The sequence below is a fragment of the Macrotis lagotis genome, chromosome 4 (genome assembly GCF_037893015.1).
Source record: "Macrotis lagotis isolate mMagLag1 chromosome 4, bilby.v1.9.chrom.fasta, whole genome shotgun sequence".
Taxonomy (NCBI): Eukaryota; Metazoa; Chordata; class Mammalia; order Peramelemorphia; family Peramelidae; genus Macrotis; species Macrotis lagotis.
The window spans coordinates 147,921,376-147,937,604 of record NC_133661.1 but is presented as its reverse complement, the minus strand read 5'-3'; the positions used below and the strand labels follow the sequence as shown (position 1 = coordinate 147,937,604).

Genomic DNA, 16,229 nt, shown 5'->3' with positions numbered 1-16,229 from the left:
AAACTCTACGACTAGAAAGGATCTCAGAAGAGATCTAATCTGACACTCACTTTACAGATGAGAAACCTGAGGTTCAGAGAGAGAAGGTTTAATTTGCTTGAGGTCATATAAGCAGTGAGGCAGGATCTGAACCCTGGCCCCTCTGACGCTAGGGCCTGTACTCTTTGCACTGGACCACTAACACAAATTCCAAAACAATGAAGGGGAGGCACAAATAAATTGAATTCAAAGGAATGCAAGAAATTTCAAAGGATTGAAAACACTAGTGGGTGGAAAGATGAGAAGATGCTTCATGTAGGTGGTACACCTATGCTGCTCTTTGCTCTTTAAAGGAGACTAAGGTTTCCAAAATGAGGAATGAAGAGGTCACCATAAATGGGGACAGTGTGTAAGGATGGGAAATCCTAGGTTCAAAGATGCCAAGTTGGAAGGGACTGAGAGTCAACTATATGGTATGGAATGGATGGGGAAGAGCTAACAGATTATTTATACTTCTCATCAAACTGCCAGCCAACATAACAAATCACAAAAAGTGGTTATTAGCTTATCATTATAAAACAAGAAGGTCCCTGAAGTTTCTGGAGACTGCTATTGCTATCCATAACTATTGGTGATCCATGACAGCATATTATTCTCAAAAATGATTTTGCATCCAATTTACAAGACTTTATGTAAAATACACAGATGAAAGGCAAGAATAGCTCATTAAAAGTACCATCTTTTTGTTAGAATTTTCTGAAGTTTTTGATTTAATCCATCAAAAGCAGATCAAAACATAGTTGTTTACCTACAATAATAACTGATCTTTACATAATTCTTTAAGATTTGCAATATACTTTATACATGTTCTCTCATTAATTCTCACTACAGCCCTATATATAGGTATTGAAGTTCTTAAAATTATCCCTGTTTTACAAACAAATAAATATAACCCTAAATCTATCATGAAGTAGATTGACAGTGGTGACTCAGTAAGGAAATGTCAGAGACATGATTCAAGCCTATGTTTCTTGAATCCAAAACACACTCTGTCCAACACATCTACCTTATACTGGAGAGGAGAAAAAAAGGAATGCAATATTTTGTCCCTGCCTCAAGTAACTTTCTGTCAACTTCCTATGCTCAGATTAGGATATTTAAAAAAAAACAGATACTACATAGTGACAGATTCTCCTAGGGAAAAATTTTTAAAAATACCCTCCACACTCCTAAGTTATATGCTTCAAGACCAAAGAAATAGGAAGACAGTAAATGCTAAAGGTGTTTATTGGAGTGGAAATGGGTAGGTTGCTGGGCAGGGTGGGGGTGGCTAGGGATGTCTGAAACTGTGATGGTCAGGTAACGTTTCCCATAAAATACAGAACCTTACCTTGATTTTAAATGTTGGAGGCACTTTGGCATGTAGAAGATAAAAGGGGAAAAAATCAAGACCAGAATAGAGTGTTGAGCTCCCTATCTAATAAATTCTAAATGGCACAGAGATCATGTATAGACCATTAGCAATGCCAGGTTGGACCTTTAACATTAGACAAATAAAAATAGAGTGGCCCTGCTGTACTCTTTGGATGAGACTATATATAATCATTTTCATTGCAAACCTTTGTCTATAGTATATCTTGCATTACAAATTGACTTCTAGCCCATGACTTTATTTTCATAAGTAATTTTTATTTCTTTGTACCATTTAATATTTTAAAAGTCCAGTTGTTATGTGTTTCTACATTTCAGAGTGAAAAGATCATTGAATAATAGACTTTTCAAGCTACAAGTGACTATAGAAGACTGTCTCAGGCCCCTCATTTTTTGAATAGAATACTTCATGCCCAAAGAGCCCCCAAGGGTATGACTTGCCCAGAGTCACTCAACTAGTTAGTTAGTTACTGGCTACAGTCAAAGATATTCATTTTCCCTACTCCCAGGAAAGTTGTTTTAATATACATTTATTAAGCACTTGTTATGTGAAGAGTCCTATGCTATATGCTAGGGAAATGTAAAGTCATTGGAAGAGAGATAGTTCTTGTTGTCTTGTAAAAAAAACTGTAGAAGAGGGATAGATAGAAACAGAAATAATTATAAAACTAAGTTTGTGTGATCAGTACATTTAAGAAGTGCAAAGAATAGTGTGGGATCCTAAGGAGAACAGATGATTATTAATGGAGGAGATTAAAGAAAGCATCATGGAGCAGTAGCATTTGAGTTGGGCTTTAAAGATATGTTGGAATTCAGTGGGATCATAATTTGTGTCCTACCATATGCCTCTGTCATGAAAAAACCACTCAAAATACTGGGATTTAGGAGGGTTGATTTCTGATTCTTATCATCCATTTTCTAAATTTTGAATCATTCTCTTTTATTTCTAAGTTTCTTAGTTCCTTCAGAAAGAAAGTTATATGGAAGTCCTTGAATTTGGAAGGAAGTTAGTAACAACTCCTTCCTTCCTGCTGCTACAGTTCTGCATATCAGTTTCACAAAGAAAACCAGACAAAGCCAGGTCTAAATTGATGGTGGTTCTGCTGTTCCTTATAAAGATATGCATGCATGTATCCAGAGTCCCAGGCACTTGGAACATAGATGGATAAAAGGTTCCCAGTTGCTTATTTGTTTCCATTGAATAAGTCAGCTTGCTGGACTCATTTCCCATTTCTCTTCAACCAACTGATCATCCATTTTCACCTGCCCAGAACCTTTTACTGGTCCAGGGACAAATAAATCACATTTAGTCTATTCCCTGGACAGTTCAGCTAAAAAAAGGGATATCAACATGAAGGACAATTGCAGTGTTGGGCTGTCACCAAGTTCCCACAGGTACGGTGAAAAATTACAGCCAATAAAATAACATTTTTCAAAATGTGACACTACCCTTAAATTTATCTTTGGCAATAAATGGGTTCTGCAAAGAACATTTGAGTGCAAACTATTCTTCACGTACTCAATAACACATCATAAGTGAATTGTATTATTAATTTATAATAGAATAATTGTTTTGTCCCAGCAGTCACTTTCACTAGTTCAAACATTAATTTTCTCTTCCTTTTTAATCATCTCAAAGATATTAACACATAGCACAACACTTTCCCCTTCTTGTCCTCTCCCCTTCTCCAAAGAAAATAAAAAAATAACATGGTTGTTTGACTTAAATGAACATTCTGGTTAAGCCTTTTTGTAAAGCATCAAGTTCTTTTAACTTTTTATTTTTTAAATAATATTTTATTTTTCCCAATTACACATTAAAAGTTTCAAACATTTTTTAAAATAGTTCTGAGTTCCAATTTCTAACTGTCCCTCCTTCCTTTTCTACCCTCTTTAAGAAATTTCTTAATAAAGAAAACATTCCCTTCATCCCTCCTCATTTATCATTTCCATAAATCTGGATCTTCATATAACAAGCTTACTTATAAAGCAGGGCATAACTTAACCATACTTCTTCTCTGCCTAGAAATGGAATGTAAGTATATTCATCCTCAGTAGACAAAGGGAACCAAAGAACTGAAACAAAAAGCCATCCAATTAATGTCTTCCAAGCTATACCTTCTAAGGAAAAAGTTGATTTGGGGAACCTGAACAAACTAAACTGTCTGATCATAGAAGCTGAATTACCCAGTTAATTGCTCAACTCTGTTCTTATGTTTGTCTCTATTGAAAAAAACTGTATCTGTTCAATCAAATCCATCAGTTTTGAAATTTTAAAATCTTTCATCATTTTATTACCCGGAAGTAAGTAGACATGGGTTCTAGCCCAACTCTACTGTGAGACCTAGGACAAAGCGTTGAATTTTCCTGGACTTCAGTTCCCTCCTTTGGAAAATGAGAAATCTGGGGTTAGTCTATTTGAATTCTAAGGTTTCTCTTTGCTCTAAGATTCTATGATTCTCTAAAATCATATTTGCTGAATAGAAAATTGGTTACTTATCCTGACATATAGCAATCAGTATTATAGCTCACCAAAGAAACAAGGTGGTAGAACAACCCAGGTTTAATGTCTGAATCTGGTTTCAAATGCCAGCAGTATGACAATAAGCAAATCAGTTAATTTTTCTCAGACTCAGTTTTCTTATCTGTAAAATGAGAGAATTTGATTTGATAACCTCTGAGGTCTCTTCCAGCTTCAAAGCTACAAAAACTAACCAACCAAAGAGAATATTCATCCCTGAGGAAAATACAGGAATCCTGTCTTCCATTTCATCTTATCTAAAGGGAGAACTCTATAATTGAGCTCCACCAAGGGCAAGACCTGTATGAAAGCATAATAATAACAATAACAAAAAAAGCAATCTAGAGGCATCACAATGCTAATAGCTCATTAAGATCTCTGTCTGTGCTATTAAACTACTAATTGAACAGTTACACAAATAGTCATAGAATATAATCAGGAATCTAATTAAAGCTCGACCTCAGGATCTGGTAAAACTTTGTTCAGTGCTCGTGCTCTCACTCTCACACTCTCTCTCTCTCTCTCTCTCTCTCTCTCTCTCTCTCTCTCTCTGTCTCTGTTTCTGTCTCTTTCTGTCTCTGTCTGTCTGTCTCTCTATCTCTCTGTCTGTCTCTCTCTAGTTCTCTCTCTCTCTCTCTCTCTCTCTCTCTCTCTCTCTCTCTCTCTCATTTAAAAAAAAAGAGTCTTCCCAGGCAAGCTCTGGGAAGTGACACATTCTATTATGACTATATTGAAATAACATTAAAATTCATAAAAAATGTTTTCTTTTTTTAACAACCCTCAAAACTTTCCCTGAGCCATCATTTCCTTAGTGCCTCTGATATCATACCCTTGGTGCACATGCAGCACTGATGTTGGCAGGAAAAGATACAGTTCACCAAATTCCAATGGGCTGTGCAATATCCCTTATAACAGCTTTACATAGTGTCTTTCCCCTCTGATAGTAGTGATCCTAAATGTAATTTGCTCCAATACACTCCTTCCAAGACTGCTTTTCTAGCCAAAATGTAGCTTGATTCTCCTCACATTTAATACCTGGTTATAGGTAGGGCACCTTGGGAAACTCCCAGTTATGGTGCAAGAGGCAGGTGCATATTGGCCCCATAAAAAAACAGGGGGATGGTGGTGTTAGTCATGGAATAAGACCTTGTTCTAGGGCAATTTCAGAATAAAGTCTAGCCCCTGAATATGGTAATGTGATTCTTGAATTTAGTTTGCTATGTGATGAATAGCCTCCAAGATCATTCTAACTTCAATAGGTCTATGAATCACGAGTAAGTTCTATAAGTCAGCTCCTGGGAGAAGTAGGGGTTATCCTATACAGTCTCTTCTCAATCACTTCTGTTTCCTCTCCTGTAAAATGAGGGGGTTGAACATAATTAGATTTTTGAGGTTGGCATCAAAATCCTCTCTTCCATTCTGTGATTTGTGGAAGTTATGTGTAGGAAGGAGACACAGGAATACAGGTAATTGAAATCTCTCACCAACCTTGGAACCTTTCTTAACTATCTTTTCAGCCTCTCTCCCCTGACCAAACATTCTTTTTTTATCAACTAGATGAGTAGATTTGAAGGTTTTTTCCCCCTACCTCTGCCCAGTCACTGCCAGAGCTTTTAATGAGAAGAGAAATTATTCTTGAGCAGAGATGCAAAGGGGTAAAGAAGAAAATCATACTAGAGCCAAAAGATCTGGGTATTTGCTAGCTGAGTGACCTTAGCAAATCACTTATGTTCTCTGTATCACACTTTCTTCATCTGGAAGATTATGGAATTGGGATAAATAATTTCTAATGCATCTTCCAGCTTCAGAGCTTTAATTGAGTCATTTAATCTCTAAGTCTCAATTTTCTCATGTGTGAAAAGGAGACAATAATACATAACATACAGGAGTTCGCGAGTACCAATGAGATAAAGGATATTTCTTGATGGCCTTTGAGGTCCCTTCTATCTCCAAATATGTGATCCTATATAAAGAATTTTATACTCAGAAACTGACATTTTGTCAGGAGTTTGGGTTTTTTGGTGGTTGTTATTATTTAACTTCATTTATGTTTTTATTGGGATAAAGAAATAAGAAATTCCGTATTTAAGGCTATTTCCTTTAAACTCTCATTTTATCCACGAGAAAACTGAGACCCAGACATATATATATGCAAATATTTACACACATATCCATACATATGTTGATATATCCATACATATATATGCTTATACAAATATACATATACACATGTATATGTGTATAGATGATGTTGCTTGGGTGTTTTTTAAGACCTGTCGGATTCTTTGTGACCCCATTTGGAGTTTTCTTGGCAAAGATACTGGAGTGGTTTGCCATTTCCTTCTCTAGTTCATTTTACAGATGAGAAAACTAAAGCCAACAGAGTTACAAGACTTGCCCAGGGTCTGAGATCAGATTTAAACTTGGGAAATGAGTCTCCCCAACTCTAGGCTTAGCACTCTCTCCACTATGCCACTTAGTTGTTTCTATAAATATATATAGTATGTATATATGGGTGTATATACAGGTGTGTATATAACCCAGTCCTTTTAGCTATGAAAAGGTAATCCTCATCAATTATTTTCTGCTGTTTCTTTTGACATCTGTCAAACTCTGGCTAATGAAAAAAGGACACCCAAGTAGGGCCTGTTTATGGATAATTCTTTAAAGTGTGATTTTGTTCTTAAAATCCCTTGACTGGGGTGGTTAGGTGGCGCAGTGGGTCAAGTCAGGAGTACCTGAGTTCAAATCTGACCTCAGACACTTAATAATTACCTAGCTGTGTGGCCTTGGGCAAGCCACTTAACCACATTGCTTTGCAAAAACCTAAAAAAAAATCCCTTGACAATCTTAAATCATATTCAAGAAGCAGAACTGGAACACTTCTGCTAAATATTCAGGAAAGAAGGACACTGATAAGAAGTCTTGATATTGATCTCTCTATGTGCAATTTAGCCTTAGATTGCTAGATAGCATCTTTTCCTGTTTTATAATTGTTTCCCTTGGGTAAACCTTCTCTCCATCATCACCATTGTTGTTGTCACCAGGGCACTTGACATTGATATAATACTTCAAAGTTTAGAAAACAGTTTAGGAACATTTCAGTTAATAATCCTAAGAATCCTATGAAGTAGATTTTATTAGTAGCCCTTTTTTACAGATGAAGAAATAGAGGTCTATAAAAATTAGACAACAAAGTTAATATCTATCTGACTTGTGATGTGAACCTAGGCTTCCTCATCCTTCATCCAGTATGCTTTTCATTGCACCTAGGCAAAGTTGCTTACACTGATACATTTTTTGTATCCCCTTTCACCCATCATGGTCTAGACTAGTTTAGGATGTTTTTAAAAGTGCAGTTAACTTTGATGTGCCTAGATTATGGACTTTGGCATATAGCAGAAACTTAATAAATGTTTTTTGACTTCATTTGGTTGTATGACCACATATTATAGGACAACCCATGTCCACTCTTGAAAATATCTTTGTCATTTCATTTTTCTTAGGACCACTGAGGTCAGAGATAAAGACCTGGAATAAACCTCAGAAGCCAAGTAGTCTAAACTCCCTCATTTACTAATGAGAAAACCAAGGGTCAAGAAAATTAAGTGACTTACCAAAAACTGCATAGGTAATAAATCTCTGGGGTGATTCAAAAAGGCCTGCTTTAATAGCAGATGTGAGTGCTCACTGCTGACTTTCAGTTAAACTCCATTGACTTCCTCATCTCAGAAATCAACTGTCCTTCACCAGACATCTTTACTCATCTTGTTTCTATTTTAGGGACAGCAAAGGTAGACTAATTTCAGTAGAAAGTTTCTTGCTCTGCTCCAACAGAATTAGCATTCACACATTTGAAGAGGCTGGACAGGGCATATTTATGGTGGTCATTGGTGCAACTGGCCTTCATTTTCCTCAGATCTGCTGAGAGTTTGCATTATTGGAGGTTTGAGGCTTGGCACATCATAAGACCGAGTCATATTACTTGCCTATTTTTGACCCAAGGTCCTACACTTGAATTTTCCATTGATGAACAAAGTATATATTTTCTATGAAATAACTATTCTATCTTGGTTTAGGTTATGTAGCATATTGAAACCAGTGATCAACAGATTGGGGATGGTTTCAGAACACAGATTCAATTTCAGTCCTCCTTTCAGAGTTGGATGCTTATCGGAAGTTTTCCTCTTCTGATCTCAGTCAGGGCTATTGAATTTACCATATGAAACTGAAAAAGAAAAGTCCTTAGGAGAGCTGACTCCTGACAGTTCCAGTACTTCTGGCTTCCAGTTAGGCTGTCCATACAATGATAAAATATGTTTAATCACTTCTGTTTTTGATCCAGTCATGACGTTAGAGGTTACTGTGATCCATGGTGTATGAGTGGGGTGTGTGTGTGTGTGTGTGTGTGTGTGTGTATGTGTGAGAGAGACAGAGTGACAGAGAGAGAGAGAGAGAGAGAGAGAGAGAGAGAGAGAGAGAGAGAAGACAAAGAGACAGGAAGAGACTAAGAAGGAAAAAGAGAGAACTTGAGAGAGTAAATGATGGACTATCAGAGAATGAGAGAGGGAGAGTTAGCATTTGATTGGAAAACAGAGAAGGACAATGAAAATAGGAGAAAGAGAGAGAGGATGAGAATTAGAAAAAAGAAAGAATGAGAGCAGGAACAGAGGGAGAGAGAGAGAGCTTAGAAAGGCTTCCTGGGCGGGTGGATAACCTGAACCAGTTTGTTCATCTTGCCTTTTGAAAGCAAGGGTATGTTAAGGAGGTCTAAGTGGAAGAAGATAAATGAATATAACCTCTTAACAGAGATAGCAACTCAGTCCCAAGCCCAGGGGGGGGAAAGAAAAGAAAGAAATTTAAAAGCAAAGCACACACATTCCTATGTCCAATAAGCAAAAGAACTGTCCCACAGGCAAGGGGCTCCAAGGTTTCTTTACACTCTACGAGGTAATTAGAGCATTTGAGTCGTGTAGGCAAGAGGAACACCAAGCTGAGGGTATTGTCTGAAGACTGGAGCGATGTCAAAGGTAGACGTTTCCATTCTCAGTAGTTCTTGCTGCAGCGTCTTTCATTTCCCGTGCATTGACCTGACTGGGCTTTTGCTTTGGGGGTTTTTTTGGTTTAAATGAATCCGGAAACTCAAAATGAAACTCAACCCCAATTGCCTGATTTCCAGATTTCCCTTGGTTTCTTAACAGTAGCTTTGTCTCCAGATTGAACTTGGAGGCTGAGATGAATCTCCCCCTTCCCTTTTGCCAGTCCCCCACCCTCCCCAGAGTACGCCTTTGGACATCCTACCCAGCTCTGCTTATCTCTGGAATTAGCTTTGCTGCAAATCTGTTTCTCTGAGTTCCTGGCTGAGCCCCTCCACCCCAGCAGCCATAGGAGTAAGCAGTCAGAAACAAGCATCAGACTACTTACTGCCCACTAGAAAATATCCAGGTCCTTTTAAAAAAAAAATTTTAACTGGAATATTTTAGGATTCTTCTCAGACATCCTTGCCTCCTTCCATTCAGGGTTTACCTTTATGCTTCATTGTGTTTTATAATACAAAGGTCTCCACATCTCAGTCTGTTGTCATGTTTAAACAGATAACTGGGTAAAACCCCTGTTTGCCATTAAAGAGTATATTCTGTAGAATACCCAAATGCCAGTATAAACCATTGTTGTTTAACTCTTCAATCATTAAACATTTTCAGAGCAAGGTTCATAATAATTTTCAACAAAATATAAATTTCCTATTAAATTCCAAAACTAAAACTGTTGTTCTGGGAATGAAATGTTTATTTCCTGTTACTGCACATAAGAAAAGATGGTGTTTGCCTTCATTTTATACTATTTTTTCAGTGACTTCATCTACAGAACTACTTCCCCTGTAGGAGCTACATGGCATCAGGCTGAAGTTGTTTTCTCTGCCTGCCACTGTAGCTTGATCAACCCTCATCATCGGGGTTATGTGGGAACTTTCCACTGCTCTACAAATTGGGAATGAGATCCTCCATCCCTGTTTCAAAGGTTATCACTAATCCTAACTGGACCATCTCATTGTCCCTGTCTTCACCCATTCTCTATGCAGGCTCAAAGTTCATCTGATTGTCTCATTTTCACTGCCAAGGTTTCTCCTATATTTGGAATACTAACCTCTTCCCCTCCTCCTACCCAACTTGCCCAGTTCTCTCCCAGTACTCCTATTATAAATGCTTGAAATATTAAGGCCGTTTCCCCTAATTCACTGGTGCTCAGATTGTGAGAGGAGTCCCAAAGACCTTTTTATGAGGTCCCTAGGGTAAAAACTATTTTCCTAATAATACTAATGTATTTAATTAGAAATTACCATTCCCAGGAGTGGCTAGGTGGTGCAGTGGATAGAGCACCAGCCCTGGAGTTAGGAGGACCTGAATTCAAATCCAGACACTTAATAATTACCTAGCTGTGTGGCCTTGGGCAAGCCACTTAATCCCATTGCCTAGCAAAATGTAAAAAAAAAAAAAAAAGAAATTACCATTCCTAATATGGCAAACATCAGTAGATATAACCACATAATCACCGGGAGGGTAGTCAATAATTTTTAAGATTGTAAAGAAGTCATAAGACCAAAAAATTTGAGGACAGTTGATTTAACTCATTAAAAAAGAGAGAGATCAATTTTCCCAAGACCCACCTGAAGTAAGCATGAATCTCTCCAGACTCAATCTACATTTACTATACGGAAAAGTATTCTTTTCTTTCTACATAAACACCATACAAAGGTATTCACTTAATGTTTTCATTTATTTATCTGATTATGTGAATACCCCTTCCATGCTTGTGTTGTCCAGACTGCAACTTATCAATTACTAAATCCACATGGTCTCCAAGGTCCCTTCCAGCTTTAAAAATTGATGATTCTATGTCTAATAAGCTAAATTTATCCAACTGTTTCCATATAACTAATTATTTGCAATCACATAAAAACATACAGTTTGTTTTTAATTTCACCAGTTTTCATTTCAACCAATATTTGTTAACTCCTAGGTTTAACATATAGGATATGGATCTGTTGGGAATTTATCATTTCATATCAGAGTAAAGCAAGTCTATCAGCTCACAGTGAGTCAACAAGTGGTTGTTAAGTGTTAAGCTTATACTAGATACTGCACTGAATGTTGCATATGTAAAGAAAGTCAAAAAAATCATCCAAAAAATAACTTAAATCTAAGCTAGAATATATTCAGTGCTCAGGAGAGACTCAAGGGAAGGGGGATGAGAGTTTGGAGTGAGATAGAGTTCTTTAATGTAGGCTTCAGGGAAGAAATACCTGAGCTGGACCCTGAAAAAGGAATGGTATTTCAAGTAGCAAAGGTGTGTGGAGGGAGGAGTTATGAGAAATGGCTTTTATGTATGCACAGAGATGGCAGATCACAGAACATAAATGGGTAACAGCTAGTAGTCTTCATTCATGAAGTCACAGTGTTCTTGAAAGTAGTATGATATGAAATAGAATTGGAAAAGAAAACTTAAACTGGGTTGTGGAAGACCTTGAATGCCCATCTAAGGTTTCACATTTATCCTGTTGGTAATCCTGAATATGTGAACTTGATTTTTTTAAAAAAATTTCCATAACTATATTTTGGTATAATCAGTTGGTCTTGTAATACTGTACATTTTTATGCATTCAAAAACATTTTTCTGGAGAATTCATAAGCTTCACCAGAATGACTAAGAGGTTCATCATACACCAAAAAAGATTGAGAATTTATCCTTTAAAGCCTTTCAACTGGAGAATATCAAATGCCAAAATTTGACCTTATCAGACCTAGGTTTGTTATTACCAGCATGGTACAATAGAAAGAGTTCTGGAGTCAGAGACTGTGAGTTTGAATTCTTCTTCCAATGTTTACTCCTTTTATGACCTTGGGCAGGTCACTTATCCTCTCAAGGTCTCAGTTTCTTTCCTATAAAGTGAAAAGTTTGGATGAGATGGCCCCTGAAGTTCCTTCTAGCTTTTGGCTGTGATCAACTTTACCATTCTATTTCTTCAGGGTTCAGATCTGTTCAGAGATTCAGATAAATCAAGTGAAAGATTGAATGAATCAAGAAATCATTCATCACTTGCTAGGTGCCATGTATGTGGGATCCAAGTAGAAGAGTAGGACAGTCCCTGCTCTCAAAAAGCTTACATTTTAATGGGGGAGATAATACACATTATGGAAGGTTTCAGCTGCAAGTCAGATGAATAGGTCCCTTTGGTCCTTAGGATGCTGCAGCGAAGTAGATGATGTATCTTCCTTAAAGTCATTTTCAGTGATAAAACCATATAAATACTTGGTATTGAACTATTTACCTGGGCCAAAGACTTTAGTGACAAGAACTTTCTTGTCTTCAGTGGCTGGAGTTATAGCAGCTGCAGGAACAGTTCCTAGTTTGAATCATCTACGGACTTGCTTCCCACATGATGACTTAAGGTAGCTAGCTGGGAGCATTGCTGTGCCCAAGGTTCTCGGCTTCAGGGCCCTAGGTTGTCTCCAACACAGAGTGAAGAGAGATGGTGATCAAGGTGGTGATAGTGGCCTAACTTGCCCGGCACATGCTGCATTCTGTGACTGCCTGGCATGCCCCTTGAGTAGCAATTGCCTGGCAGTTAGTAAGCATAACTGCCCCTTTTCCCACAGGAGTTGTCTCTGGTGAAGGTTGTGTCTAAGCAGGATCACAGATTTAGAAATGGAAAGGACTTAAGAGGTCATCTCTTTCCATGTACAACATAGTAATCATTGTATATATTGATTTTCCAATTCTGCTTATTTTAGTCTATATCAGTTCATCCAAGTCTTCTCACACTTCTCTGAATTTTTCATAAATGATAGTCCTATGATATAGTAATATCCCACTGCATCCATTATTTATCCATTCCCCAATTAAATAGGTATCTCCTGAGTTTCTAGTTTTCTACTACCACAAACTGGTGTTTCTAGGAATATTTTCTCAGAATTTTTCCTTTAAAGTAATTTGAAATGCACTCCAAACCTAGAACCAAAACTTCTGGCTTTGCAAAACAGACAAATGGTGTACCATTCATTTCAGGAGAGAGGAGTTTGGCTTGTAGAAAATGTTGCCCAAATAACTCTAATGAAATAAAGACAAGGTATGATCTACTGTCCCAGGCAGTAGCAAAGCATCTCCTGAGATCAATTGTTAGGGAACCGGAGAGGCACAGGGTAAAGTATGGCACCCCACCTAGTCTCCCTTTGAACCTTCCTTAGGGATCATAGGCCATGTAATGATAGAAAGCTCTGGGCTTGGCTTTGAGGTTGTTTTAAAATAGAAACAGCTCATTAGAAGTCATGGAGAACAAAAGGGGGAGGGGGCCTGTCTCTTGTTAAGAGAGAGATTAGGACTCCATCCCTTCCCCAAGTGACAAGGGACTAAAAAAGTTTCTGCCCAGTACAGCTGGGTACAGTATGGTTTTTTCCCTCATACCTAATGTAGAGAGGAAAGAAAGGAAGTAATAGGAGAGGGTTTGGCTTTATGTAGTCAATAGGACAATTTGATGGCACAGTGGATCAAGCCTTGGGCCTCAGATGCTTGCTAGAAGGGTGACCCTAGGCTAAATTAACCTCTTTCAACCTCAGTTTCTTCAACTATAAAACTGCAAGATAACACCACCTACCTCACAGGATTGTTTTAAGGATGAATTGAGCACTTTGTAAACCTTGAAACACTATATAAAGAAATCAGAAATCAATAAGTTCTGAATGTGTGAAATAATAAAATATATTTTAAAAATAATAGATTGTAGATATTCAAAATGTTTTAAATACATACAATGGTACCTTTAAGATTATGTTTGCGAGCATAAATTAATAGAAGCAGTATTTTTTCTTTCCTGGTAATTGCAGTGAGTTTTGCCACAGGATTCAAGAAGTCAACAATCCATTTTTGGAACACTCAGTAGCTATGTGAATTTTGGCATGCTATTTTGTCATTCTGTACCTCAGTTTCCTTGTCTACACAATGGAGGTGTTGAAGTAAATCATTTCTAAGGTCATTTCAAATGATCTAATTTTCTGATTCCAGTCAGACAGTGTCATGGGTTTTTAATATGGATGGATACAAGCAAATATACTATTAAATATAGTTAGGATAGGGTTGGGGACTGGACTCTTTATTTCATTATAAAGAACTCCTAAATGAGGAAATTTCCTCAAACGATAAAGGCCAGCACCTCCTCTGCAGTCCTAAGAGTTCACTGAAGCAATGACAGATGAAGTACCTAGCCCAAGGTAACAGCCATTATCTCTCAAAAGGCTTGAATTTAGGTCTTCAGATTTCCAAGCCAACACAATTTCTTTTATACCAGGTAGCCTCTATTGTGAAAGAAAGTAATTTGTTAGCTTAAGTGAGACTCTTAGACATTATCTTAAGTGTTAACTTAAGAAAATATGGACTGAAAAAAACTTTAAAGGTCATCTAGTCCAATTCCCTCATTTTACAATTGAGGAAACTGAAGTCAGGGAGGTTAAGACACTTGCACTGTGTGTCTAAGGACATGGAGAACTTAATTAACAGAACCATGGTTCTAGCCCAGGTCCTCTGATTTTGAATCTAGGGCCTTTCCACTGCAAAGAAATTTGAAATTCAAACATATTGGATGAAAGTCAAATATTCTCATTCATTAATGGGGGATTAATTATTTTGAAAATGATTTTTGCAAACATGATATCAATTTTAATAGTATTTTATTTTCTTAATTACATAAAAAGACAATTTTAACATTTATTTTTATAAAATTTTAAATTCCAAATGTTCTTCCTCCCTCCCTACTCTCCTCCTTTCCCCAAGTCAGTAAGTAATTTGATATGTTTTATATGTGCTGTCATGTAAAACCTATTTCCATATTTGTCAAAACATGATCTTAATTAATGACTTTGTTAATTTATTATAAAGCATATAATATACTTTTGCCTGCCAAGACCACAGTCAACCATAATACGTTGTGTCTACCCATGAAATGTAAAGAGTTATTTCAACATATTCCTAATGATAACTTTCAGTTAATCTGTTTTGACATAGTCTGCCTGCTTGGCAGTATGAATTGTGTGACCAAGAGGTATTTCTGGGTCTCTGCCAAACATAGAGGCTGAGTCTCATCATCCCCTTTCACTTGGAGGTATAATAGAAAAATGTCTGAATTTAGAGGGAAAAGACCTACATTTCAGACCCTGTTTCCTCTTCTATAAAATGAAGGGAGCCATAAGAATTTTTGAGTTCACTGCCAGTACACATCTGACCATCCTGTCCAGAGTAACAGAGTGTTCATTATGGAGCCATTTTATAGTGGTCATGATGCTGAAGACAGAGAGATCACTTGCCCATGGTAGTCATTATTTCTGTCTTCATCATGGCTTCCTCTAAACTCACAGTATATGGAATGAGAGAAGTTACAAAATTCTCCTATAAAAACTAACATGTAGCTTCCTTATTGCTGTAATAACCCATTTGAATCCTACTGTAAGCCTGTGCCATCCTGGGAAGGTATCTAGCTTCTCTTTTATCATGAAAGATTGAGCACTGTTTCTCTCTTTTGATTCCCAGGACTCCAGGGATCATGAAAGAACACACCTCTCACATTCCACCACATGTTCTAGCTCACTGGGTCCATCAACAGCTTATCCACAGGCTGATAGAGAAGATGGTACAATACTTGACAAAAGTAGGTCAAGAGAACCTTTCAGTATTGGGGTCCCACTGAAAGACAATCAGGCTTCCTCCAAATCTTAAAAGTCTCAGAATATGCTAAACAAGCCATTTCTAAATGTTCAATTGCTTTTTTATAAGCCCTTGTAGGAACATATATATTCCATGTGTGTACTTAGGGAAATGTCTTTTTTTAAGGAATAAAAATAATCATAATTAGAGTGATATGATCAGTATTCTTAAGATTGTCATCATTATTAGGGTAGCTTAAAAGAAAAGTTGAGACTTAGTTGAATATGAGGAGGTGATTCTAAAAAATAAATTAGGTAGAAAAAGGTAAAAAGGAGTAATTATCTCATGCAAATGGGGTGTGAAAGGAAGAACAGATACAAAGGAAGCAGGTCAGAGTGTAGGGCTGGTAGTGCTGAAACTCTCACTAGATCTAGGTTAAAGAGGGAACAAAATATAGAAGGGTATAAAAGTCTATTAAACTTATAAAAAAACAAGAGAGGACAGGATAAGGAAGAGACTCTTAAAAGGGTGTATAGATCAAGAGTTAAAAGGGTGGGATAATAGGATAAGACAAAGACCTTTAGAGGAGTGGGTAGAATAAGGAGAGGTA

General features: G+C 37.1%; 1 protein-coding gene and 2 long non-coding RNA genes across 5 annotated transcripts in view; 2 read left to right on the top strand and 1 right to left on the bottom strand.

Moving 5' to 3' along the window:
- Positions 1 to 8,409, top strand: part of LOC141521589 (uncharacterized) — a 33,501-nt gene extending 25,092 nt beyond the window's left edge. Inside the window, exon 2 of the long non-coding RNA XR_012478018.1 lies at positions 2,362 to 8,409. This is a non-coding gene — a long non-coding RNA (uncharacterized LOC141521589). The remainder of the gene's footprint in view (positions 1 to 2,361) is intronic.
- Positions 1 to 16,229, top strand: part of RORA (RAR related orphan receptor A) — an 861,625-nt gene that overhangs the window by 411,191 nt on the left and 434,205 nt on the right. The gene's annotated exons all lie outside the window — the stretch shown is intronic.
- LOC141521587 (uncharacterized) overlaps positions 1 to 16,229 on the bottom strand; it is a 165,969-nt gene that overhangs the window by 15,434 nt on the left and 134,306 nt on the right. The gene's annotated exons all lie outside the window — the stretch shown is intronic.